This window comes from Oncorhynchus mykiss, chromosome 8 (assembly GCF_057628025.1).
Source record: "Oncorhynchus mykiss isolate SJ-2025 chromosome 8, ASM5762802v1, whole genome shotgun sequence".
Lineage (NCBI taxonomy): Eukaryota > Metazoa > Chordata > Actinopteri > Salmoniformes > Salmonidae > Oncorhynchus > Oncorhynchus mykiss.
Window position 1 is genome coordinate 24,481,059 of NC_143029.1, and position 27,750 is coordinate 24,508,808.

General features: G+C 43.6%; 1 pseudogene; it reads left to right on the forward strand.

Moving 5' to 3' along the window:
- The first annotated feature begins 1,761 nt into the window (after positions 1-1,761).
- LOC110531081 (mitochondrial inner membrane protein Mpv17-like) lies at positions 1,762-27,209 on the forward strand (annotated as a pseudogene).
- The last annotated feature ends 541 nt before the right edge of the window (positions 27,210-27,750 follow it).

Genomic DNA, 27,750 nt, shown 5'->3' on the forward strand with positions numbered 1-27,750 from the left:
TACATTCGTAAAGAAAATAATGTACTTTTTACTCCATATATTTTCTCTGACACCCAAAAGTACTAGTTAAATTTTGAATGCTTAGCAGGACAGGAAAATGGTCCAATTCACTCACTTATCAAGAGAACATCCCTGGTCATCACTACTGCCTCTGATCTGGAGGACTCGCGAAACACACGTGCTTCATTTGTAAATTATGTCTCTGTGTTGTAGTGTGCCACTGGCTATCCGTTAATAAATATTAAACAATACAATTGTGCCGTCTGATTTGCTTAATATAAGCCATTTGAAATTATTTATACTTTTACTTTTGATATTTACATATATTTAAAACCAAATACTTAGACTTTTACTCAAATAGTATTTTATTGGGTGTCTTTTACTTGAGTCATTTTATATTAAGGTAACTTTTTACTTTTTTACTGAAGTATGACAATTAGGTACTTTTTCCACCACTGGTTAACTTAGCAAATAGGAAAATAGTGTTATTATTTCATGTTCAAAGAAACAGTGCGCGTCTTGGTGACGTCTTGATGAAGTGGGGTTAGCTTCGTTTGTACCGCCTGAGGGCGACATTCCATCGATCTGATCCGAGCTTCATTGTGGAAGTGACGTATGTTACAGTCGTGATGATCATCTGTGTATGTCAATTGGATCTGTAAAGGACGAATGTAGCAATGTATTCTAATGAGTCACGTTTATCGTAATACTCATTGTGTAGTGTTACCGTTTTTGTAGTGTGTGTGTGTGTGTATATATATATATATATATATATATATATATATCTGATGAATATATGTATGTATATGGGGTTTCCAATTGGTTCAGTAATGTTAGGGTTGCATGACAAAGGTTGGTGACAGAACTTCAGCTGCTGAGGTTGCAAGGATAGGATGGGATGCTTTCTTCTGGTTGACTAGCAACCAGGGTCTTTATGTTGAATAAAGAAAGGATATAAACACTATTAGGATTACATTAAGTACGGTTCATATGACATGCTGACAATTTTACACTTCATATTGATATTGCTAGCAGCTTGCTTTCTAATGGGGAACGTTACGTGGGCCCGTGTCATTCGACGACATGGTCTGTGGAGTAAGCTAGTTACGTTGTCCATTATGGCAACAGTTACTTTTGTGTTATAATAAACAAAAGTTGTCTTTATTTTGTGACATCAATAAACGATTACCGATATCACCCGAACATTGAGGTCGACTATTTTTAAGTCATATTGTGAAGTTATGTCTTGTATTAAATTTTAAAGTTATAATAAACTACCAATGTCGACACGCAATATTCGGGATGCCAAGGCATATGATTCCCGGTTATAAGCAGTTCTGACAAGTTTGTCTGTGTTCCTGCAGAGCAGGGTTAGGGTCAATTACAATTTTTATTTGAAATTCCAATTCATATATTGAATTAACTTGTGAAGTGGAGACTTTAATTTGAATTGAATTCGAATTTCAACAATCTTCAAGTTATTGAATTGGAATTAGACAGTATAGCTAGACTGTCTGAACAGTGGCATGGTCAGCCTGAAAGCCTGAGGGAATTTAATTTGAATTTACATTTGTGGAATTGTTGGGGATAATATTGAATTATTCGAACATACCTAACATTGGAATAGAGATGAATTTAATTATCTGAATTCAAAGACTGACCTGGAATTTAATTTGAATTAAATTGAATTTACAGGGAGATGGAATTGACTTAGGCTTGAATTTGGGGAATTAAATCCATCCCTGCTGCAGAAAGCGGAGAATGGTGGGCCTGTGGAGATCCTACCGGGCTCTGATGACCAGGCATCCATGGACTTTCCAGATAATCACAGCCAGTAAGAAAGCACCAATGATGTATACAAACCCTGGATTGCTGATGTTATGTTTTGGCCAATGAGAGGCTTTGAAGCCACTGGTCGGCCATATTGGCACTCCTCAGAACAACAGTCTGTGTTCATAGGAATGAATGGATTTATACAGTATTTCATTTAAATGTTTCAAGATCAAAATGTATTTTAGTATTTTTGTTGTAGTGGGGAGAGTAACATAACTATATATATATATATATATATATATATATACAGTGCCTTGCGAAAGTATTCGGCCCCCTTGAACTTTGCAACCTTTTTCCACATTTCAGGCTTCAAAAATAAAGATATAAAACTGTATTTTTTTGTGAAGAATCAACAACAAGTGGGACACAATCATGAAGTGGAACAACATTTATTGGATATTTCAAACTTTTTTAACAAATCAAAAACTGAAAAATTGGGCATGCAAAATTATTCAGCCCCTTTACTTTCAGTGCAGCAAACTCTCTCCAGAAGTTCAGTGAGGATCTCTGAATGATCCAATGTTGACCTAAATGACTAATGATGATAAATACAATCCACTTGTGTGTAATCAAGTCTCCGTATAAATGCACCTGCACTGTGATAGTCTCAGAGGTCCGTTAAAAGCGCAGAGAGCATCATGAAGAACAAGGAACACACCAGACAGGTCCGAGATACTGTTGTGAAGAAGTTTAAAGCCGGATTTGGATACAAAAATATTTCCCAAGCTTTAAACATCCCAAGGAACACTGTGCAAGCGATAATATTGAAATGGAAGGAGTATCAGACCACTGCAAATCTACCAAGACCTGGCCGTCCCTCTAAACTTTCAGCTCATACAAGGAGAAGACTGATCAGAGATGCAGCCAAGAGGCCCATGATCACTCTGGATGAACTGCAGAGATCTACAGCTGAGGTGGGAGACTCTGTCCATAGGACAACAGTCGTATATTGCACAAATCTGGCCTTTATGGAAGAGTGGCAAGAAGAAAGCCATTTCTTAAAGATATCCATAAAAAGTGTAGTTTAAAGTTTGCCACAAGCCACCTGGGAGACACACCAAACATGTGGAAGAAGGTGCTCTGGTCAGATGAAACCAAAATTGAACTTTTTGGCAACAATGCAAAACGTTATGTTTGGCGTAAAAGCAACACAGCTCATCACACTGAACACACCATCCCCACTGTCAAACATGGTGGTGGCAGCATCATGGTTTGGGCCTGCTTTTCTTCAGCAGGGACAGGGAAGATGGTTAAAATTGATGGGAAGATAGATGGAGCCAAATACAGGACCATTCTGGAAGAAAACCTGATGGAGTCTGCAAAAGACCTGAGACTGGGATGGAGATTTGTCTTCCAACAAGACAATGATCCAAAACATAAAGCAAAATCTACAATGGAATGGTTCAAAAATAAACATATCCAGGTGTTAGAATGGCCAAGTCAAAGTCCAGACCTGAATCCAACCGAGAATCTGTGGAAAGAACTGAAAACTGCTGTTCACAAATGCTCTCCATCCAACCTCACTGAGCTCGAGCTGTTTTGCAAGGAGGAATGGGAAAAAATTTCAGTCTCTCGATGTGCAAAACTGATAGAGACATACCCCAAGTGACTTACAGCTGTAATCGCAGCAAAAGGTGGCGCTACAAAGTATTAACTTAAGGGGGCTGAATAATTTTGCACGCCCAATTTTTCAGTTTTTGATTTGTTAAAAAAGTTTGAAATATCCAATAAATGTCGTTCCACTTCATGATTGTGTCCCACTTGTTGTTGATTCTTCACAAAAAAATACAGTTTTATATCTTTATGTTTGAAGCCTGAAATGTGGCAAAAGGTCGCAAAGTTCAAGGGGGCCGAATACTTTCGCAAGGCACTGTATATATATATATATATATATATGTGTGTGTATGTGTTTCGCTTGCTTAATATAAATTAAAAGTATGCATTAAGGTGTCTATAATAGAATAAACGTGGCGAAACCAAATATAGTATTAGTAAATGCATTTCTGTAGCTTCCAAAATGTTTTTACACTGGTGGTGGAGTGGCAAGATGGAGACGCGGTGGCTTCAAAACAGTGACTCATCTAGTGTGTGTATGTATACATTTTAAAATACCCACTACACTAAGCTACACTACAGTAACTACACTATGTCCATTATGCTCCTTTACAGCAAAGCCCCTGGCAAGAGTCCCAGAAATTCCCTCAAAAAGAGAGGGCGACGGAGACAATTTACCCCAGCATTTTCTCTGAAGCTTTCACCTGATCAGCTTAAACTTGTACAGGTCAAATCAATCAGACTTTTTCTGTCCAAATGTTTACAAACGCAACCCCGTATTCCATGGCTCACGGATGAGAGCTGCAGTCTGAATGGGGTTGTTCAATTTGTGCTGTACCTTAAAATGGAACCATATCTGTGTTTTGTAAATATTTGACATATTCCCTGTTGATTCAGTGACAGTGTTGCTTGTGGTGGCAAACATGTTTGTTTTTGACACATACCCTTATGAAAAAGGATTGCAGCCAGAGTGCAGTATAACTATAGTTAGAGTATAGTTATTCTGCAGTATGCTCTAAATAATAATTTAGCAGTAATTTAGCTGTGTAACTGCAGTTAGAGTGCAGTATAACTGCAGTTATTCTGCATTTACTGTGTCTCTTTTACTGCAGTTTCAAAACAGTGTTTTCTTTTCGTAAGGGTAGCATTCATCAGAAGAGGAAGCACTGACTACTCAGGGTATCCAGGTAAATATTACTTAATTGATCTTTTGCTGAAGTTTTTCTTTTCATAAAGGTGTGGACATTTCCTTGCCGACATAGGCGAACCATAATGTTGTCCTTTTATGCAGTTTTATTATGTAGGTTACTCTTGTAGAATAGAGGCGTTTTTCCTATGATGCTGATGTGACTCATTAACCAACATCTACATGCCCACACGGTCTGTTTTGTCCGTTAACCAACACAAGATGGCAATGAAGAAGTATTTTCGCTACACGGTCTTTACTACCCTCACTAGCTGACAGGTCATTGCGGCGATGAATATGTCAGGGTTAGGTGCCAGCTTTGTTTTGATAGCTAATTAAATCCAATCAATATTTGGTCAGATATTTCACCCTGATTTGACTTGAATATTTCTCTGACTTAGTCCTCTCTATAACCTGTAGTTCAGGGGTAGCCAGTGCTGATAAGTTAAGGGATTTTTTATTTTATTATTATTTTGAAACTGTTATTTGAATTCCATTTTGTTCGTTTTTTTCTGTGAGCTCAATGTGCACATTGCACAGCTTTAAGCGATAAATCAGATCCTACCTGAACTGTGTGATGTAGTAGGGATTTGTAGTTTCCAACAGGCCAACATTCTACATTGTTTAGCGCATAATTAACTGCAATAACCATAATCCACTGCGCATCTACTTGTCCAGTCTGTGTTTCTTTTATGCCTGCTATGGAGAATGTGCGATTGTGAGGGGATAGCAGCTGTTGCTTTGGGATGTAGCTCTACCTGAAAATACATGATCAAAGTGATGGATAGTTGGTATTCAGCAGTCATAAGTATGCCTTATTTACTTTGAAAATAGGTATTTTGTCAGACAGCATAGGCAGCAGCTCTATAGAGATGATATGATGACTTGGAATTAAATAATAGTTATCAAATAAAACACATGTCATATACACAACAACTGAAATATTTTATTAAAGTAATGTGAATAAATTATGTTTAATAAGTGATACGCAGTAATGGACAGTCACTACCATCATGGGAATTTATTTGTATTATTTTTTCATATAAACGAACTGAAACCGAACCGACCTTAAAAAGCACTAATCCCTCAACACTAGGGGTAGCCAAAGTCTATATTGTCATTGACCGTGTGAAAAGGCTTTGATATGTTCCCACAGGCAAATTACCTGGGTGTTTCTCCTCTCAGAAGCAAAACTTTGTCTGTGTGACCAATAACAATGCAAAGAGGAAACGTCAACTGGGTTGTGTAACCTTTACTTAACTAGGCAAGTCAGTTAAGAACAAATTCTTATTTGCAATGACTGCCTAAACCGGCCAAACCTGGACGATGCTGGGCCAATTGTGTGCCGCCCTATGGGTGTGGGTTAAAGGGTTGCAGGCAGTTTAAACATTTATGTAATCAAGATGTCTGACTTGAGTGACTCATCATCTTTGTTTTCAATGGGAAGAGAGATGGTAGCCACTGGGGTTTGTATGTACTGTAATGCACATGAGACATTCAGAAGACAGAGAGAGGGCACCAGATAAGGATATAACGAGTGTGTGTGAATGTGTGTGTGTTCAAATTAATGTCTGCTCTGAAAAGGCAGAGACACTGCAAGCACACCCACATTTTACTGACCTCTGTTTGGCTTAGCTCCAGGTCTGCTTACCTAGCCTGTATGATACATGGAATTCAATACCTGGCATCAGTCAGTCAATGGAAGGATGGATGAATTAACAAATAACGAACAAAGAACTGAATGAGAAAAGAGAGATATCAGGACACCAGTGAGCCACGGTAGCAGTAGCTGATACCCAAAGTCAAGTTGTGAGTATGAATCTTAAGAAGTACTCCTCTTCCCCTCCTATGTGGGTGAGACAGGTCCGGCTGGGCTGGCTTCATCAGCTAAATACCTCTGAGGGCTCAGTGGGTCCACTCCCTCCCCAGTGGAACAACCATCAGGCCCCAGGGGGAATGCCTGCCAACTCTTCCCCGGATCACTTCACTTAGCCTGGGCCACGTCAATCACCATCTACCCCATTAGCCTCCAGAGGCTCTGGCTCTCCCTCAAGGACGGGCCCTGGAGCCGCCGCCAGCCACCTGCCAAGCTAGCTGGTGCTGACATCAGCACTCTCACTTAGGCATGGGGAGAAGAAGCTTGTTACCACCTCTTGACTAGCTACCATGTCTTGCCTCAGTGGGCATCAGATGGATGCTAGATCTAGATAGGGTATTAAAGTTTGGAGGAAACATGTTTTTGTTTTTTTCACATTTCCTGTGTGTTTTATCACTGGACACATACTGTAGGACCTTACAAAAGTGAAATGGTAAATGTAAGTGTCGACCTAGGGTCTGGCTGTGTTTAAGGATGAGCTCATATACTGTAGCTAAGCCTCGGGTTTCTCAAGATTTATGCTTGGTTTGTTCTGTTCTTAAAGGGACAGTTATTAGAAATAAAGGTTACAATTTATTTTTCTTTATTTGACCTTTATTTAACTAGGCATGTCAGTTAAGAACAAATTCTTATTTATAATGACAGTCTACCAAAAGGCAAAAGGCCTCCTGCGGGGACGGGGGCTGGGATAAAAAATATATATACACTACCGTTCAAAAGTTTGGGGTCACTTAGAACAGTAAAGAGGCGACTCCGGGATGCTGGCTTTCTAGGCAGAGTTGCAAAGAAAAATACATATCTCAGACTGGCCAATAAGAAGAAAAGATTAAGATGGGCAAAAGAACACAGACACTGGACAGAGGATCTCTGCCTAGAAGGCCAGCATCCCGGAGTCGCCTCTTCACTGTTGACGTTGAGACTGGTGTTTTGCGGGTACTATTTAATAAAGCTGCCAGTTGAGGACTTGTGAGGCGTCTGTTTCTCAAACTAGACACTCTAATGTACTTGTCCTCTTGCTCAGTTGCGCCATGGGGCCTCCCACTCCTCTTTCTATTCTGGTTAGAGCCAGTTTGCGCTGTTCTGCGAAGGGAGTAGTACACATCGTTGTACAAGATCTTCAGTTTCTTGCCAATTTCTCGCATGGAATAGCCTTCATTTCTCAGAACAAGAATAGACTGACGAGTTTCAGAAGAAAGTTATTTGTTTCTGGCCATTTTGAGCCTGTAATCGAACCCACAAATGCTGATGCTCCTGATACTCAACTACTCTAAATAAGCCAGTTTTTTTAATTTTTTTATCAGGACAACAGTTTTGAGCTTTGCTAACATAATTGCAAATGGGGTTTCTAATGATCAATTAGCCTTTTAAAACGATAAACTTAGATTAGCTAGCACAACGTGTCATTGGAACACAGGAGTGATGGTTGCTGATAATGTGCCTCTACACCTATGTAGATATTCCATAAAGAATCTACAACATTAACAATTTCTACACTGTATTTCTGATCAATTTGATGTTATTTTAAAGGACAAAACATTTGCTTTTCTTTCAAAAACAAGGACATTTCAAAGCAACCACAAACTTTTGAACGGTAGTGTATATAGGGCAAAACACACATCACGACAAGAGATACCACAACACTACATAAAGAGAGACTTAAGACAACAACATAGCATGGAAGCAACACATGACAACACAGCATGGAAGCAACACAACATGACAACAACATGGTAGCAACACAACATGGCAACAGCGCAACATGGTAGCAGCACAAAACATGGTACAAACATTATTGGGCACAGACAACAGCACAAAGGGCAAGAAGGTAGAGACAACAATACATCACACAAAGCAGCCACAACTGTCAGTAAGAGTGTCCATGATTGAGTCCTGGAATGAAGAGATGGAGATATAACTGTCCAGTTTGAGTATTTTTTTGCAACTCATTCCAGTCGCTAGCTGCAACAAACTGAAAAGAGGAGCAACCCAGGAATGTGTGTGCTTTGAGAACCGTTAACAAAATGTGACAGGTGTTATACTGGCGGATGAGGGCTGCAGTAGGTATCTGAGATCGGGGGGAGTGAGGCCTACGAGGGTTTTATAAATAAGCATCAACCAGTGGGTCTTGCGACGGGTTTACAGAGATGACCAGTTTACAGAGGAGTATAGAGTGCAGTATTGTGTCCTATAAGGAGCATTGCTGGCAAATCTGATGGCCGAATGGTAAAGAACATCCAACCGCCCGAGAGCACCCTTACCTGCTGATCTATAAATTACATCTCCGTAATCTAACATGGGTAGGATGGTCATCTGAATCAGGGTTAGTTTGGCAGCTGGGGTGAAAGAGGAGCGATTATAATAGAGGAAACCACATCTAGATTTAACCTTAGCCTGCAGCTTTGATATGTAAAGAGGGAAGGACAGTGTACCGTCTAGCCATACTCCCAAGTACTTGTATGAGGTGACTACCTCAAGCTCTAAACCCTCAGAGGTAGTAATCACACTAGTGGGGAGGGGCGTTCTTCTTACCAAACCATATTACCTTTGTTTTGGAGGTTAAGGGCAGAGAAAGCTTGTTAGACACTAAAAAAGTTTGTTATAGAGAGTATAAGATTGTATCATCTGCATATAAATGGATGAGCTTCCTACTGCCTGAGTTATGTTGTTGATGTAAATTGAGAAGAGCGTGGGGCCTAGGATCGAGTCCTGGGGTACTCCATGGTGATACAGACAGCAGATGTTCTGACTTTATACACAGCACTCCTTGAGAGAGGTAGTTAGCAAACCAGGCCAAAGACCCCTTTAGAGACACCAATACTCCTTAGCTGACCCACAAGAATGGAATGGTCTACCATATCAAAAGCTTTGGCCAAGTCAATAAAATAAAACAGGCCGATAACAGTTAGGATAGGCTTGATCTCCCACTTTAAAAAAAGGACTAACCATGGCTCCCTTCCAAGCAATGGGAACCTACCCAGAAAGGAGAGACAGGTTAAAAAGGTCCGAGACTGGCTTGGCAATGATAGGGGCAGCAACCTTAAAGAATAAAGGGTCTAAATCATCTGACACAGATGTTTTTTTGGGGTCAAGTTTAAGGAGCTCCTTTAGCACCTTTGACTCAGTGACCACCTGCAGGGAGAAACTTTGTAGCGGGGCAGGGGAAAAAGTTGGACAAGCATCAGGGCTAGTCACATTAGAAGGGGTAAGAGATGGATACAATGAAGGACAGACACCACTCAGATAGATATAGGTTCATCTGACTTTTAAGTAGTTTGTGTGTGTGTGTGTGCGTGTGCGTGTGCGTGTGCGTGTGTGTGTGTGTGTGTGTGTGTGTGCGTGTGTGTGTGTGTGTGTGTGTGTGTGTGTGTGTGTGTGCTTGCCTTATGTCTCATAATACTGTTAAAGGTTAGTTGTAGAGGCTCCAGTAAAAGCACATGAAAGGTTCAACTCTCTTCCCAGATGTTTTTGCCGGATCGAACTGCCTTTATTAGTTCTACCCTGACATTTTAAGAAAAGGTTAGATCACTGAAAACGGGCTCCTCTGCCTGTCAAAGCAATATTATTAAGGCCCAATGTCCTTTTTAAAACATTATTTGGGTGCTGGAGGTAGAGTCTGCCCTGTCAGGTCTGAGTTGACTTCAATTGAAGTTCTCTGCTGAGTGTGCCACGCAGGAGCACCATAACACCTCATCCTCCTGTATTTGGAGCTAGAGGTCCGTAGGCTGGGGCTCCACCATGGCCTCATTCCAAACCAATCTTGCCCGATTTCACAACTCCCTCCCTGCAGATCTGAGTGCATAGGGTCCACCGGGTTTTCTCCATGGTTTGATAGGGTGGGGTTTGGAATCAGGCCAAGCTTTTCTCTAATGAGTCTAATGTCTATCCATTTCCCACTGAAGTTGTGTCCATTTGTCTCTCTGTCCCTCCCCAGTGTGGGTCCCTCCATTCATTTTCTCCCAAAGAGGTGAGGGCCATCTGCCCAAGGCCAGTCAGGTCCATACCGCCCAGAACAAATCATTTGAAATAAACCAGGGCCGTTCTCTCTCTTCACACCTTAGCCCCCGCCACGCAGCATCATATTATCACTATGACCAGCCAAGCTAAAATCAGAAGCACCCTAATTCTGTAACTCTGCCATCAGTTGTTGGGTGAGCTGTCACTGTCTTAGCCATGGTCTCCACTCTGTTATGCATCTCTACCACATAGCCCGGTCATCCTCCATCTCTACCACATAGCCTGGTCATCCTGCATCTTTACCACATAGCCTGGTCATCCTCCATCTCTACCACATAGCCTGGTCATCCAGGCGTGTCAAATCAGTGTGTCAAATCGGAGGGCATGCTGTCCGGTCCTCTGGCAGTCTCTATGGGGGTGCCACAGGGTTCAATTCTCGGGCTGACTCTTTTCTCTGTATATATCAATGATGTTGCTCTTGCTGCGGGCGATTCCCTGATCCACCTCTACGCAGATGACACCATTCTGTATACTTCTGGCCCTTCCTTGGACACTATGCTATCTAACCTCCAAAAGAGCTTCAATGCCATATAACACTCCTTCCGTGGCCTCCAACTGCTCTTAAACGCTAGTAAAACCAAATGCATGCTTTTCAACCGTTCGCTGCCTGCACCCGCATGCCCGACTAGCATCACCACCCTGGATGGTTCCGACCTAGAATATGTGGACATCTATAAGTACCTAGGTGTCTGGCTAGACTCTAAACTCTCCTTCCAGACTCATATCAAACATCTCCAATCCAAAATCAAATCTAGAATCGGCTTTCTATTTCGCAACAAAGCCTCCTTCACTCACGCGGCCAAACTTACCCTAGTAAAACTCACTACCCTACCGATCCTCGACTTCGGCGATGTCATCTACAAAATAGCTTCCAATACTCTACTCAGCAAACTGGATGCAGTTTATCACAGTGCCATCCATTTTGTTACTGAAGCACCTTATACCTCCCACCACTGCGACCTGTATGCTCTAGTCGGCTGGCACTCGCTACATATTCGTCGCCAGATCCACTGGCTCCAGGTCATCTACAAGTCCATGCTAGGTAAAGCTCCGCCTTATCTCAGTTCAATGGTCACGATGGCAACACCCACCCGTAGCACGCGCTCCAGCAGGTGTATCTCACTGATCATCCCTAAAGCCAACACCTCATTTGGCCGCCTTTCGTTCCAGTTCTCTGCTGCCTGTGACTGGAACGAATTGCAAAAATCGTTGAAGTTGGAGACTTTTATCTCCCTCACCAACTTTAAACATCTGCTATCTGAGCAGCTAACCAATCGCTGCAGCTGTAAATAGTCCATCGGTAAATAGCCCACCCAATTTACTTAGCTCATCCCCATACTGTTTTTATTTATTTACTTTTCATCCTCCATCTCTACCACATAGCCCGGTCATCCTCCATCTCTACCACATAGCCCGGTCATCCTTCATCTCTACCACATAGCCCGGTCATCCTCCATCTCTACCACATAGCCTGGTCATCCTGCATCTCTACCACATAGCCCGGTCATCCTCCATCTCTACCACATAGCCCGGTCATCCTCCATCTCTACCACATAGCCTGGCCATCCTCCATCTCTACCACATAGCCTGGTCATCCTCCATATCTACCACATAGCCTGGTCATCCTGCATCTCTACCACATAGCCTGGTCATCCTCCAACTCTACCACAGCCTGGCCATCCTCCATCTCTACCACATAGCCCGGTCATCCTCCATCTCTACCACATAGCCCGGTCATCCTCCATCTCTACCACATAGCCCGGTCATCCTCCATCTCTACCACATAGCCTGGTTGTCCAGCATCTCTACCACATAGCCTGGTTGTTCTGCATCTCTACCACCTAGCCTGGTCATCCTCCAACTCTACCACAGCCTGGCCATCCTCCATCTCTACCACATAGCCCGTCATCCTCCATCTCTACCACATAGCCCGGTCATCCTCCATCTCTACCACATAGCCCGGTCATCCTCCATCTCTACCACATAGCCTGGCCATCCTCCATCTCTACCACATAGCCTGGTCATCCTCCATATCTACCACATAGCCTGGTCATCCTGCATCTCTACCACATAGCCTGGTCATCCTCCAACTCTACCACAGCCTGGCCATCCTCCATCTCTACCACATAGCCCGGTCATCCTCCATCTCTACCACATAGCCCGGTCATCCTCCATCTCTACCACATAGCCCGGTCATCCTCCATCTCTACCACATAGCCTGGTTGTCCAGCATCTCTACCACATAGCCTGGTTGTTCTGCATCTCTACCACCTAGCCTGGTTGTTCTGCATCTCTACCACATAGCCTGGCCATCCTGCATCTCTACCACATAGCCCGGTCATCCTCCATCTCTACCACATAGCCCGGTCATCCTCCATCCTCCATCTCTACCACATAGCCTGGCCATCCTCCATCTCTACCACATAGCCTGGTCATCCTCCATCTCTACCACATAGCCTGGTCATCCTCCATCTCTACCACATAGCCTGGTCATCCTGCATCTCTACCACATAGCCCGGTCATCCTCCATCTCTACCACATAGCCTGGTTGTCCAGCATCTCTACCACATAGCCTGGTTGTTCTGCATCTCTACCACCTAGCCTGGTCATCCTCCAACTCTACCACAGCCTGGCCATCCTCCATCTCTACCACATAGCCCGGTCATCCTCCATCTCTACCACATAGCCCGGTCATCCTCCATCTCTACCACATAGCCCGGTCATCCTCCATCTCTACCACATAGCCTGGCCATCCTCCATCTCTACCACATAGCCTGGTCATCCTCCATATCTACCACATAGCCTGGTCATCCTGCATCTCTACCACATAGCCTGGTCATCCTCCAACTCTACCACAGCCTGGCCATCCTCCATCTCTACCACATAGCCCGGTCATCCTCCATCTCTACCACATAGCCCGGTCATCCTCCATCTCTACCACATAGCCCGGTCATCCTCCATCTCTACCACATAGCCTGGTTGTCCAGCATCTCTACCACATAGCCTGGTTGTTCTGCATCTCTACCACCTAGCCTGGTTGTTCTGCATCTCTACCACATAGCCTGGTCATCCTGCATCTCTACCACATAGCCCGGTCATCCTCCATCTCTACCACATAGCCCGGTCATCCTCCATCCTCCATCTCTACCACATAGCCTGGCCATCCTCCATCTCTACCACATAGCCTGGTCATCCTCCATCTCTACCACATAGCCTGGTCATCCTCCATCTCTACCACATAGCCTGGTCATCCTGCATCTCTACCACATAGCCTGGTCATCCTCCATCTCTACCACATAGCCTGGTGTCCAGCATCTCTACCACCTAGCCTGGTTGTTCTGCATCTCTACCACCTAGCCTGGTTGTTCTGCATCTCTACCACATAGCTTGGTTGTTCTGCATCTCTACCACCTAGCCTGGTCGTCCTGCATCTCTACCACCTAGCCTGGTTGTCCTGCATCTCTACCACCTAGCCTGGTTGTTCTGCATCTCTACCACATAGCCTGGTCGTCCTGCATCTCTATCAGCTAGCAGGGTCGTCCTGCATCTCTACCAGCTAGCAGGGTCGTCCTGCATCTATACCAGCTAGCAGGGTCGTCCTGCATCTCTACCAGCTAGCAGGGTTGTCCTGCATCTCTACCACCTAGCAGGGTCACCCCGCATCTTGAACAGAATGCTAACACCTTGACTGGTCACGTCACTCTGACCTTCACACAGGCCATTCCCTGGACCAGTAGAGGGGTGAGGGAAAGCAGAGAGGCAGAGGAGGCGTGACTAGTGAGAGTATCTGTTTTAGAGTTTGGAGCTCCCTAGAGGCAGTGATCCGTGATCTAAGCTCCCATCTCTCCCTCTCTGTAGGGAACAAGAATCACTCTCTCTCTCCATGGTGTCTCTCATCAGAATTTCTGCCCCATTGTTCACAGAGAGGGCTTCTCAGCTCTATTCTTCTTGACAGGTAGCAGCAGTCTACCACACACTCACACACTCTCTCTCTCTTACACACACACACACACACACACACACACACACACACACACTCTCACACTCACACACACACTCTATCTCTCACTCACTCAAACACACACACACTGCTCTCCCTCCTTTATCTTGGACTCTTCCAAAAGTTGTTTACAAGAATCCCCAACTTCCTTTGACAGGAGCCACCATGAAACCCACCTTTTCCCCGGGTGCGTATTCTCTCTCTCTAGTGGTGTATCTGTTTGACTGTTCATTAACTGCTGTGTGATAAATGTCATCTATCTGACTCCAGACCTGCCGGTGAGAGTGTCACAAAGAGGAATGCTTTGATCCTGAAATGGGCTTGTGTTTATATCTAACGAGATGCTGACTTGCATTTGTTCAAGCAGAGAGAACTCATTTGAGTTGCTTTGTCCCTTTTCATGATGTCAACAAAGGCAGAACATATTGATCTCTGTCTGTATTGATTGTTGTACAGAGAATTGATGGAAATGTTTTTCCGTTCAGAAGTTTTCTAGCCAGCAACATTGTGGAGAGAGAGTCATCGTTTTCAGCTTAATTTAGAACAAGTTTGGAGTCATCGTTTTCACAACTCACACCCCGCAAAGAAACCACACCGTTTAGCCTGGAAACACTTTCAGCTGTTGCCTGTGTAATTTACATGTCTATGGGTTTCTCTTTATCATCAATCAATCTCGCGCAGTCATATTCATCAATGCATCTCCTAAATAAGATGTTTGCATCCTCTGCTGTAGATTCCCATACAAGTCGATCTCCGCAGAGACACGTGAGGCTGTTTTTTTTTTATCACGCACATATAAATAATGCATGTGTATGTTTGTCCCCCATCCTGTCTGAGGTTGAGGCGAGGTGATCGATGCCCCCAGGCCCAGCCTCTGGGCAGCGGAAGGGAAGGGAACCCGTGACATTTCCAACACATTGGTGGAGACTGCTCCGTCAACCAGATTGGCACTCCCTGTGTGTGTTAACAGGAGGGCACGCACACACACCGTACACACACATACACACAGGACACTGTGATGTCCCACTGAGGCCTTTCTGGCAATGAAATCAGTTTCCATCAGTCGCTATGGCCAGTGTCCATAGACTCCTCTCTCTTGTGCGCGCTCTCTCTCTCTCACTAATTGATAAATGACCCTGTACTCTTGAAACCTTTCTCTCTCTCTCCCTCCCCTCTATCTTTCCCTCCCCCCTCTCTCTCTCTCTCTCTGCCCCCCCCCCCCCCCCCCCCTCCCCCTTCTCTCTCTTTCTAGTGAGGAGGTATTTACAGAGCATAGTGCTACTGAATGGTTGACCTATCCTGTGTGACCGGGGCATGCACACTTCCAGTCAGTCAGTGTGTCAGTCATCCTTACCTGTGGCAGTAAGGTCTCCAAAGACAATGACCTACAGTACTGTACTAGTGTGTTTTAGGATGACTCGGTCAGAACTTTGGGGATGAGTCCAGAGGAGAAAGGTTCAGTGTTTTGTTTTATTACTTGCGACTCTAAATCATGATAATCAGCCCTTGCTAAATCACCTAAATGGATTTGGAGTGATTATACATTTTTAAGATTCACATCAGTTAAGTCACACATCTCTGTGTTCTGAATGTCTATGCTAATTGGATCTGAGTGCTTTTATAGAAATCATCTATATTAGTGGCTGTATTGGTTACATTGGCTTGGTGCCTCTATCTAATGATATTAGCATGTTGGTGACAACTAGGGTTGCAAAAATCCTGTAACTTTTTCAAAATTCCCAGGTTTTCCAGAATTCCTGGTTGGAGGATGCCTCTTTTTCCCGCTTATTCCCCTGATTCCAGGAATGTTAAATCCAATATTTCTAAGAAACTTGGGAATTTTGAGTAAGTTGCTGGAATTTTTAACCTTATTGACAAATCATTTAAACCGTAAGACCTTTGTTCACATGAATCTACACAGTGTCACAAAGATATTAGTAATACAATGTACTACAACTGTGTAACAGTTGAGTGGACATGTGTAGAATAGGACAAATGCCCAGTCAACCATTCCTCTGCTACAATGTAACTACAGTCTAACTAATCAGTTTATGTAGTGTTTATGAATCGTATATTTTCCTTTATTATATTTACAGTTGAAGTCTGAAGTTTACATACACTTAGGTTGGAGTCATTAAAACTCGTTTTTCAACCAATCCACAAATTTCTTGTAAACAAACGAATGTTTTGGCAAGTCGGTTAGGACATCTACTTTGTGCATGACACAAGTCATTTTTCCAACAATTGTTTACAGACAGATTATTCATCTTATAATTCACTGTCAAATCAAAAGAAATCAGCCAAAACCTCAGAAAAATATGTAGACCACCACAAGTCTGGTTCATCCTTAGGAGCAATTTCCAAATGCCTAACGGTACCACGTTCATCTGTACAAACAATAGTACGCAAGTATAAACACCATGGGACCACGCAGCCGTCATAGCGCTCAGGAAGGAGGCGCGTTCTGTCTCCTAGAGATGAACGTACTTTGGTGCGAAAAGTGCAAATCAATCCCAGAACAACAACAAAGAACCTTGTGAAGATGCTGAAGGAAACAGGTACAAAAGTATCTCCATCCACAGTAAAACGAGTCCTATATTGACATAACCTGAAAGGCCGCTCAGCAGTTTGCAACTGCACATGTGGACAAAGATCATACTTTTTGGAGAAATGTCCTCTGGTCTGATGAAACAAAAATAGAACTGTTTGGCCGTAATGACCATCATTATGTTTGGAGGAAAAATGGGGGGCTTGCAAGCCGAAGAACACCATCCCAACCGTGAAGCACGGGGATGGCAGCATTATCAAATCAAATCAAATGTATTTATATAGACCTTCTTACATCAGCTGATATCTCAAAGTGCTGTACAGAAACCCAGCCTAAAACCCCAAACAGCAAGCAATGCAGGTGTAGAGGCACGGTGGCTTGGAAAAACTCCCTAGAAAGGCCAGAACCTAGGAAGAAACCTAGAGAGGAACCAGTCTATGAGGGGTGGCCAGTCCTCTTCTGGCTGTGCCGGGTGGAGATTATAACAGAATATGGCCAAGATGTTCAAATGTTCATAAATGACCAGCATGGTCAAATAATAATAATCACAGTAGTTGTTGAGGGTGCAGCAAGTCAGCACCTCAGGAGTAAATGTCAGTTGGCTTTTCATAGCCGATCATTAAGAGTATCTCTACCGCTCCTGCTGTCTCTAGAGAGTTGAAAACAGCAAGTCTGGGACAGGTAGCACGTCCGGTAAACAGGTCAGGGTTCCATAGCCGCAGGCAGAACAGTTGAAACTGGAGCAGCAGCAAGGCCAGGTGGACTGGGGAGAGCAAGGAGTCATCATGCCAGGTAGTCCTGAGGCATGGTCCTAGGGCTCAGGTCCTCCGAGAGAGAGAGAGAAAGAAAGAGAGAAAGAGAGAATTAGAGAGATTCACATAGGACACCGATAAGACAGGAGAAGTACTCCAGATATAACAAACTGACCCTAGCCCCCCGACACATAAACTACTGCAGCATAAATACTGGAGGCTGAGACAGGAGGGGTCAGGAGACACTGTGTCCCCATCCGATGATACCCCAGGACAGGGCCAAACAGGAAGGATATAACCCCACCCAGTTTGCCAAAGCACAGCCCCCACACCACTAGAGGGATATCTTCAACCACCAACTTACCATCCTGAGACAAGGCTGAGTATAGCCCACAAAGATCTCCGCCATGGCACAACCCAAGGGGGTGCGCCAACCCAGACAGAAAGATCACGTCAGTGACAAAACCCACTCAAGTGACACCAGTAAGCCAGTGACTCAGCCCCTGTAATAGGGTTAGAGGCAGAGAATCCCAGTGGAGAGAGGGGAACCGGCCAGGCAGAGACAGCAAGGGTGGTTGGCCTTTCCGTTCACCTTCACACTCCTGGGCCAGACTACACAATCATATGACCCACTGAAGAGATGAGTCTTCAGTAAAGACTTAAAGGTTGAGACCGAGTGTGCGTCTCTCACATGGGTAGGCAGACCATTTCATAAAAATGGAGCTCTATAGGAGAAAGCCCTGCCTCCAGCTGTTTGCTTAGAAATTCTAGGGACAATTAAGAGGCCTGCGTCTTGTGATCGTAGTGTACGTGTAGGTATGTACGGCAGGACCAAATCAGAGAGATAGGTAGGAGCAAGCCCATGTAATGCTTTGTTGGTTAGCAGTAAAACACTGAAATCAGCCCTTGCCTTAACAGGAAGCCAGTGTAGGGAGGCTAGCACTGGAGTAATATGATAATTTTTTGGGGTTCTAGTCAGGATTCTAGCAGCCATTATTTAGCACTAACTGAAGTTTATTTAGTGCTTTATCCGGGTAGCCGGAAAGTAGAGCATTGCAGTAGTCTAACCTAGAAGTAACAAAAGCATTTTTGGACAGAAAGTTTCAGATTTTTACAATGTTACGTAGATGGAAAAAAGCTGTCCTTGAAACAGTCTTGATATTTTAGTCAAAAGAGAGATCAGGGTCCAGAGGAACGCCGAGGTCCTTCACAGTTTTATTTGAGACGACTGTACAACCATCAAGATTAATTTTCAGATTCAACAGAAGATCTCTTTGTTTCTTGGGACCTAGAACAAGCAGATCTGTTTTGTCCGAGTTTAAAAGTAGAAAGTTTGCAGCCATCCACTTCCTTATGTCTGAAACACAGGCTTCTAGCGAGGGCAATTATATTGTGGGGGTTCTTTGCTGCAGGAGGGACTGGTGCACTTCACAAAATAGATGGCATCATGAGGTAGGAAAATGATGTGGGTATATTGAAGCAACATCTCAGACATCAGTTAAAGTTAAAGCTTGGTCGCAAATGGGTCTTCCAAATGGACAATGACCCCAAGCATACTTCCAAATTTGTGGCAAAATGGCTTAAGGACGACAAGGTCAAGGTATTTGAGTAGCCATCACAAAACCCTGACCTCAATTTGTATAGAAAATTTGTGTGCAGAACTGAAAAAGCATGTGCGAGCAAGGAGGCCTACAAACCTGACTCAATTACACCAGCTCTGTCAGGGGGAATGGGCCAAAATTCACCCAACTTGGTAGCCTGTGGAAGGCTACCAAATACTAATTGAGTGTATGTAAACTTCTGACCCACTGGCAATGTGATGAAAGAGATAAAAGCTGAAATAAATAATTCTCTCTACTATTATTCTGACATTTCACATTCTTAAAATAACGTGATGATCCTAACTGACCTAAGACAGGGAATTTTTACTAGGATTAAATTACAGGAATTGTGAAAAACCGAGTTTAAATGTAGTTGGCTAAGGTGTATGTAAACTTCCGACTTCAACTGTAACTGTATGTCTTACACCCATAGAGATGTATTGTTGAATATTGTGTTCTAATTATATTACTATGGGACCCCCATTCAAATTATTATAACAAGACAAGTGGTGTATGGTGAGTGATTATTTTTGTATGGTGAGTGATTATGTATAATAATCATCAGTAGTGACTGATGTTATCAGTAAAGCAGAAGCAGGTGTACAGGGGATTAACGGTGAATGGGGGTTGATGTCTTTGAATGGTCTTCTACCGCTTTTTCTGTCGTTGGCACCATTTCAGGTTGGCATGTGTCTAAGCACGTGCCCGCTGTGCGCTGGCACAGAGCGGCAGATGACCGCATCCCAATGATCTTCCTGTTACTCTCTTTCTCGACCCCTTCTTTCTCACTTCCTCTAACCTCTCCCTCCCTCTTTTCTCTTCCTCTCTATCGTCCGGGCAAGCTGGTGGGGGTGGGTGATGTCATCTCCCAGCAGGTGCTTGAGAGGCGGGGTCTAACCAATCACAACGTGACACGGATGGCCAAGATGATGAGAATCGGATTCTTCTTCGTCGTGAGTCCTCCTTCCTCGCTCTTCCTGTCTTTTATCTCACTGTCTCACCTCAAATGACTGGTTGGTGTCAGTATATCAGTCTGTACCACACATGCACATTGGGTTGCTCTCTCACACACAAGGGAGAGGAGGTTTGCAGGGACGGGTTCATGTGCTGTCACAAACACTCCATCGGCCAGCTGTTAAAGGGAAACAGCTCTGCGACTGTGCGTCAATAGCAGCCACAAGTAGGTATGAGTAGGTCTCTGAAGGAGTGAGAGAACAGCTGGGCAGCGTGGGCTGGCCACCCAAGATCAGGCCACAGCACCAAGGCTCCTGGACACACCACACACAGATGTTCCCTCTGACACACTCCTTCTCACAGACTCTGTGAGATGCCGTTGGCAGTGGCACTCTACAGAGAACTGAGAAACTCTGTTGTCGTGACTCACCACAGTGTGCGCGTGTGTGTGTTTGTATGTGGCTATCAGCCCAGTCACGGACCACCCTCTGTGTGACATCACTGGACAGAGCAGGGAGAGTGAGTGCAGAGCGTCACCTAGAAATATTATGTTTTTGTTACGAAGGCAAAAATTATTTATAATTGTGATCTTCTTATGTTCATTCATTAAATATTCTATTGTTTTTGTTCAGTGCCACTGAGAGGAGACCAACACTCTCTACACAGTTATGTAAAAGTAAAGCTCTAACACAAGATGACTTACAGATCTGAAAGAGGTGCTGTGGTAGACTATCTTGTCTCACATATTTGTTTCTAGAATGTTCCTGAAAGCAATAACATTTTTCATGTTTATATCCAACTGTTTCCCAATCAGTTTTTTTATGATGAATCTGTGTGAAGGATCCTGGTGGTCCTGTTTTTAACCCCAGGGCACTGTATTAGGTGGATGGTACAAGGTTCTGGACAAGCTGGTCACTGGGGGGACCAAAAGTGCCTCCATCAAAAGAATGCTTGCCACTAAGATGAGAGGGGCATCTGGGTGGCTGCATTTTATGTGTTCATTTTCAATAAAAAACTAAAACATCTTCAGTACCACCAGCCATTTGACATGAATAAATCGATTAACATGGTTTATATTACTTTAGATAAATTCTCTAATGGGCTGGTCATTATCCCTTGCATGACTCCTTTACTTACAAGCCAAATAACAACAAACATTCTAAATATGAATGGACCCCAGGTGAAGGTGCCCTCAGAAGTGCCTGTCACTGTGGTGCCAGCCAGAGCTGAGTGAATAGGTGTAACACACATCAGAGAAATCTATTTCTGCCTGTTCCCACGTTTACCCCTGGAGGGTGAAGCCCCCCTCAGCGCGTGTCAACTAATCCTTGCATTGACAGGTGGGGAACAAGGCCTGCTTGTATAATACACCGCTAACATGATTTGGGGTCTGTGAATGCACAGGAAGAGAGAGGACAATGAGAGGCGAGCGCAGCATGGCCCTCTCCTGGAGGAGGGATTAGTGTACACTCTGAAGGATGCATGCTCTCCTTTCACAGCATTGCTATTTTCACACACAACTTCCACAAAACAGGGACTCCAGGGCTAAATTTAGATCTTAAAGACCCATTTCTGTTTCAATGTCCTGTCAATGTTACCATATATAACACATTGTGGAGGGAGGGGGAGTTGATGCTGGTGGTCCCTGTCTAAATGAAGTTCATTAGTAGTTGTACGTCAGGTGGTGAAATTGGCCAAAGTTTTACCTGGGGAGTCCTAACCACAGTGATGAATCTCCCTTTATTACAGTCACTGAGCTGTAAAGATGCTTCATGTTAAGAAACAGGATCTTCCCAGACTTAGATGATTTTCAGTGACCTGAAAGAAGGGTAAGATTAGCACAGTTGGTCTGAGCAGCCTGACTTGCCGAGTTAAATAAAGGTAAAACAAATAAATCAATAACTGCTGCCTCAGTGACCATAATGTTGGTGATTTGATCAATGTTGCATCAAATATCAATAAAAATCTACAGGGTGAGGGTCCGTGTTTAAGTAACGACACAGCAACAGGTAAATTGCCATTTTTACTCCTGTAAATTATATGTTTTATAACACAATTTGGCTTTTATGTACAACCCTTTAGAGGTAACAACAAGCTCTACTTTCAGGGCCCAACTCGACTCATCATAATCACCGCAATAATCCAATTTTCTTTTGAAACCTTTTAAAAGTGTCCAGTGTGCATCATTATATGTATGCCCCATGCCCATGCAAAAGTAAGTTTACATTAAAAGCCACTGACCGTTTTTCCCACAAATTTTTCAGACACGTCCACACGTATATTCACACACACAGACCGCACGCACACACAGGCCGCACGCACACACAGACCGCACGCACACACAGACCGCACGCACACACAGACCGCACGCACACACAGACCGCACGCACACACAGACAGATAAAACAGTGTTTGTTCTTGTCATGTATCAACAGGTGGGCTTTGCTCCGTGTTTCCTGGGTGCCTTCCTGGAGATCTCTAGAACTTTGAATGGACTGACTGTGGAAGGAGAACATTGCCAATGTTCAGCATGACTTTACCCCACAGTTGTCTATTAAACGTACAGTACATTGAACCTCAAAGAATAATATGATTAAAAAACATACAGTACCAGTCAAAAGTTTGGATACACCTACTCATTCCAGGGTTTTTCTTTATTTTTACAGTTTTCTACATTGTAGAATAATAGTGAAAACTATGAAATAGTAAAAACTATGAAAAAACACATGGAATCATTTAGTAAGCAAAAAAGTCTTAAACAAAGGAAAATATATTTTATATTTGAGATTCTTCAAAGTAGCCACCCTTTGCCTTGATGACAGATTTGCACACTCTTGGCATTCACTCAACCAGCTTCATGAGGTATGAACTGGAATGCATTTCAATTAACAGGTGTGCCTTATTAAAATGACATTTGTGGAATTTCTTTCCTCCTTAATGTGTTTGAGCCAATCAGTTGTGTTTGGACTCCCGAGTGGTGCAGCGGTCTAAGGCACTGCATCTGAGAGCTAGAGGCGTCACTACAGACCCTGGTTCGATTCCAGGCTGTATCACAACTGGCCGTGATTGGGAGTCCCATAGGGTGGCGCACAATTGGCCCAACGTCGTCCAGGTTAGGGTTTGGCCGGGGTAGGCAGTCATTGTAAATAAGAATTTGTTCTTAACTGACTTGCCTAGTTAAATAACGGTTAAATAAAATTAAAGGTAAGGGTGATATACAGAAGATAGCCCTATTTGGTAAAAGACAAAGTCCATATTATGGCAAGAAGAGCTCAAATAAGTAAAAATAAATGACAGTCCATCATTACTTGAAGACATGAAGGTAAGTCAATCTGGAAAATTTCAATCCGTTTCTTCAAGTGCAGTCGCAAAAACATCAACCATTATGATGAAACTGGCTCTCATGAGGACCGCCACAGGAAAGGAAGTCCCAGAGTTACCTCTGCTACAGAGGATAAGTTCATTAGAGTTACCAGCCTCAGCAATTGCAGCCCAAATAAGTAACAGACACATCTCAACATCAACTGTGCAGAGGAGACTGGGTGAATCAGGCCTTCATATTTTAATTGCTGCAAAGAAACCACTACTAAAGGACACCAATAATAAGAAGATACTTGCTCGGTCCAAGAAACACGAGCAATGGACATTAGACCGGTGGAAATCTGTCGTTTTTTTGGTTCCAACCCCCGTGTCTTTTTGAGATGCAGAATAGATGAACGGATGATCGCCATATGTGTGGTTCCCACCGTGAAGCGTGAAGGAGGAGGTGTGATGGTGTGGGGGTGCTTTGCTGGTGACACTGTCTGTAATTTATTTAGAATTCAAGGCACACCTAACCAGCATGGCTACCACAGCATTCTGCAGTGATACGCCATCCCATCTGGTTTGCGCATAGTGGGACTAGCATTTGTTTTTCAGCAGGACAATAACCCAACACACCTCCAGGCTTTGTAAGGGCTATTTGACAAAGAAGGAGAGTGATGGAGTGCTGCATCAGATGGCCTGGCCTCCACAATCCCCTGACCTCAACGCAACTGAGATGTTTTGGGATGAGTCAGACTGCAGAGTGAAGGAAAAGTAGCCAACAAGTGCTCAGCATATGTGGAAACTCATTCAAGACTGTTGGAAAATAATTTCAGGTGAAGCTGGTTGAGAGAATGCCAAGAGAGTGCAAAGCTGTCATCAAGGCAAAGGGTGGCTACTTTGAAGAATCTAAGTACTTTATTGGTTACTACATGATTCCCTATGTGTTATTTCATAGTTCTACAATGTAGAAAATAGTCCAAATAAAGAAAAACCATTGAATGAGTAGGTGTGTCCAAACTTTTGACTGGTACTGTATATTAAGCATGAGTCACAACTCCAGATATTATAGAAATGTACACATGCTGATTTTTGTCATCTTTAAAAATCAACATGTTGTCTTAAAATATAAGTGTTTAGCATTGGCCTTGTAGCCAGTACCTCCTGTAGTACCCTCTGTTGTACCTCCTGTGGTACCTTCTGTAGTACCTCCTGTAGTACCCCCTGTAGGACCCTCTGTAGGACCCTCTGTAGGACCCTCTGTAGGGCCCCCTGTAGGTCCCTTTGTAGTACCCTCTCGAAGGACCCTCTGTAGGTCCCTCTGTAGGACCCCTGTAGTACCCCCTGTAGTCCCTCTGTTAGGACCCCCTGTAGGTCCTTCTATAGGACCCCTCTAGTACCTCCGTTACGAACTCCTGTAGGTCCTTCTGTAGGACCCCTGTAGGACACCCTGTAGGTCCTTTTGTAAGACCCCTGTAGGACCCCTTGTATCACCTCCTGACCTGAGCTGAGGCTTCCTGTGGAACTCCTTTTCTCTCCTCCTCTGTGTTCTCCAGGAAGCTAACAGAGTGACCCCCATCTCTGACCCAGTTTAATTAGAAGCTATTTCCTCCCATGGAGGGACATAATGGAGGGAAGGAGGGTTGAAATAGCGGCGGGTGACTCATGTCTTAGATAAGGGGTGTGTGTGTGTAACAGGGGTGTTCTTCCACCGCTCCCTTCCTCTCGCTCGGCGGACCATAAATTATTTATGCAAGGAAGGCACTTGAGCTAAAATGAGGCCGAAAGGGCAGTCACCAAAATGTCAGAAGAGACAGAAAACAAATGACAAATGTGCTCATTAGGCAAGACTGTGATGTAAAATATATGTGAGGTGAAAGACAATAACATGACCACACCTCCCTCATCTAAAGCGAGGTGAAACTTGGTCTGGAGCCACAGTCCGACGTTACTAGTTTGAATGGACATTAGTGACACGTGAGAATGTTGGCAGACCCATGCAGCATTATCCTCAGCACTGCTCTTCATTAGCTAGTGGCAGTCCGCTCGCGTGTCAATCACAACATAAGCCCAGCTATGACTTCCCTTCACCTCATTTTATATTGTGGGTCAAGCTTTCCCCCGAGACCACTTGGTTATTCATGTGTCTCATTATAACAATCACTCTGATGCTACAGTACCTCCCTCCTTTATGAGAGGATGAATGAGATAGAGACGTGGGGGTCGGAGACGTCCATTTCGAGAGCTGCCATTCTCCTACACATTCCCTCATTGGTCAGTCACTTCACTCAACGCTGCTGGATGCTGATATTGAAGGTCAAGTGCACACTACCTATTGGAAAAACAAAGATTAGTGCCAGCGACTTGTCTACCTATTAGTGTTTTCATTACACAAGTTTGATGCCGTTATGACATTCTAAAGCTCAGTGTGTCATAATTAAGGGAGGAGATGGTGAGCATTGGGCAAACTGTTGCATGACCACAGGACTGCAGCCTCGTGAGCTCAAATAAGTTGGTTGTCTCTTCAGCCCTAGACCACGAACGAAAGACGTTGCTCTCCAAAGGAGGACGGATTTTGGTGAGGTCATCGTGTGTCTCTGACGTTGTATCCCTGCAGTATTTTAACCCCAGGTGGCCAACGCCTTGTTTGCTAGAAATTAGAAACTGTTACGCCACAGAAAATCAACAAAGACAGGCAACATTTCTGAGAACATTGGCTTATTTTATACATCCAGTCTTGCCCAATAAACCCATTATTACAAAAAAAATAATGAAATCCAGCCAATCTTGTTGCCTGTTGACCTTTAGTGAGATGGGCCAGGCTAAGTGAGGGTGCAGGCAGTTCCAGATGTCTGGTTGTTTTATATGCCATGTGATGTAGCAGGACAGGGCACTGACCCACAGTTATTACATTGAGACTATGGTGTTGAGCTGGTATTGAGTGTCACCTGTCACTGTCTGTGACTGACTCAGAGGGGGGCCAACGCATACTGTAACGTCTCACAGCCTGAGTGGCAGCCCCTACCCACCTGGTCAGGGTCAGAGGTCAACACAGGTGTGAACTGAAGGTAGACACCCCTGTGAGGGAGGGCTAGTGTCAGAAGTTAAATGTTTCTACCAGAAATTCACCATCGTTTCAACATAAAGATTTCTATGTCTCTTATTCTCTGCAGGACTACATGGATGCTTTGATCTCAAATTACTACCTAAGTTCTCCATGTGGAAAGCTTCACATACTTACAGTATGAACCACTCTATACTTCATCAATGTGTTCTGCTCTTTTTCAGCTATGGCCTCCAGTCCAGATTGCCAACTTCTTTTCATCCCACTGCACCATAGGTAAGGCCCAAGGATGGTTAGTGACGTCAATGTTATCCATATGGATTTTCAGTGTAATGTCAATTTATACTCAGAAATATTGATTTATTCATTCAGCTGTGATGCCTGAATGGAACTCTGATGTTAGTACGTAATTCTTGTCTTGCAGATTGGCTGTGGTCCAGATTGTAACTGTCGCCTGGAATTCCTACATGTCTTGGAAAGCCAATAATGGATGTTTCAGGTCCCGCCCTACCTCACACATATAGGACTATCAATGAGACTTTTACACCCACAAATCATGTCAAAAACTTAATTCAGAAAGCTGTGAATCAATCCCACACTAAGATAGTGGTCAGGAACAAATGGTTAACCAACTCTGAAATACTGCATAGTGGATGATTTTTGTGAAAGTTTGTCACACCTACAGTGCATTTGGAAAGTAATTCAGATCCCTTTACTTTTTCCACATTTTGTTACGTTACAACCTTATTCTAAAATAGATTAAATAAATACAAATTATCATCAATCCTCACACAATACCTTATCATGAGGAAACATCAGGAAACAGGATTTTAGAAATGTTTGCAAATGTATTAAAAATAAAAACAGAAATACCTTACAGTATGTACATAAGTATTCAGACCCTTTTCAGGTGCATCCTGTTTCCATTGATCATCCTTGAGATGTTTCTTCAACTTGATTGAAGTCCACCTGTGGTAAATTCAATTGATTGGACATTATTTGGAAAGGTATACTGTCTGTATAAGGTCCCACAGTTGACAGTGTATGTCAGAGCAAAAACCAAGC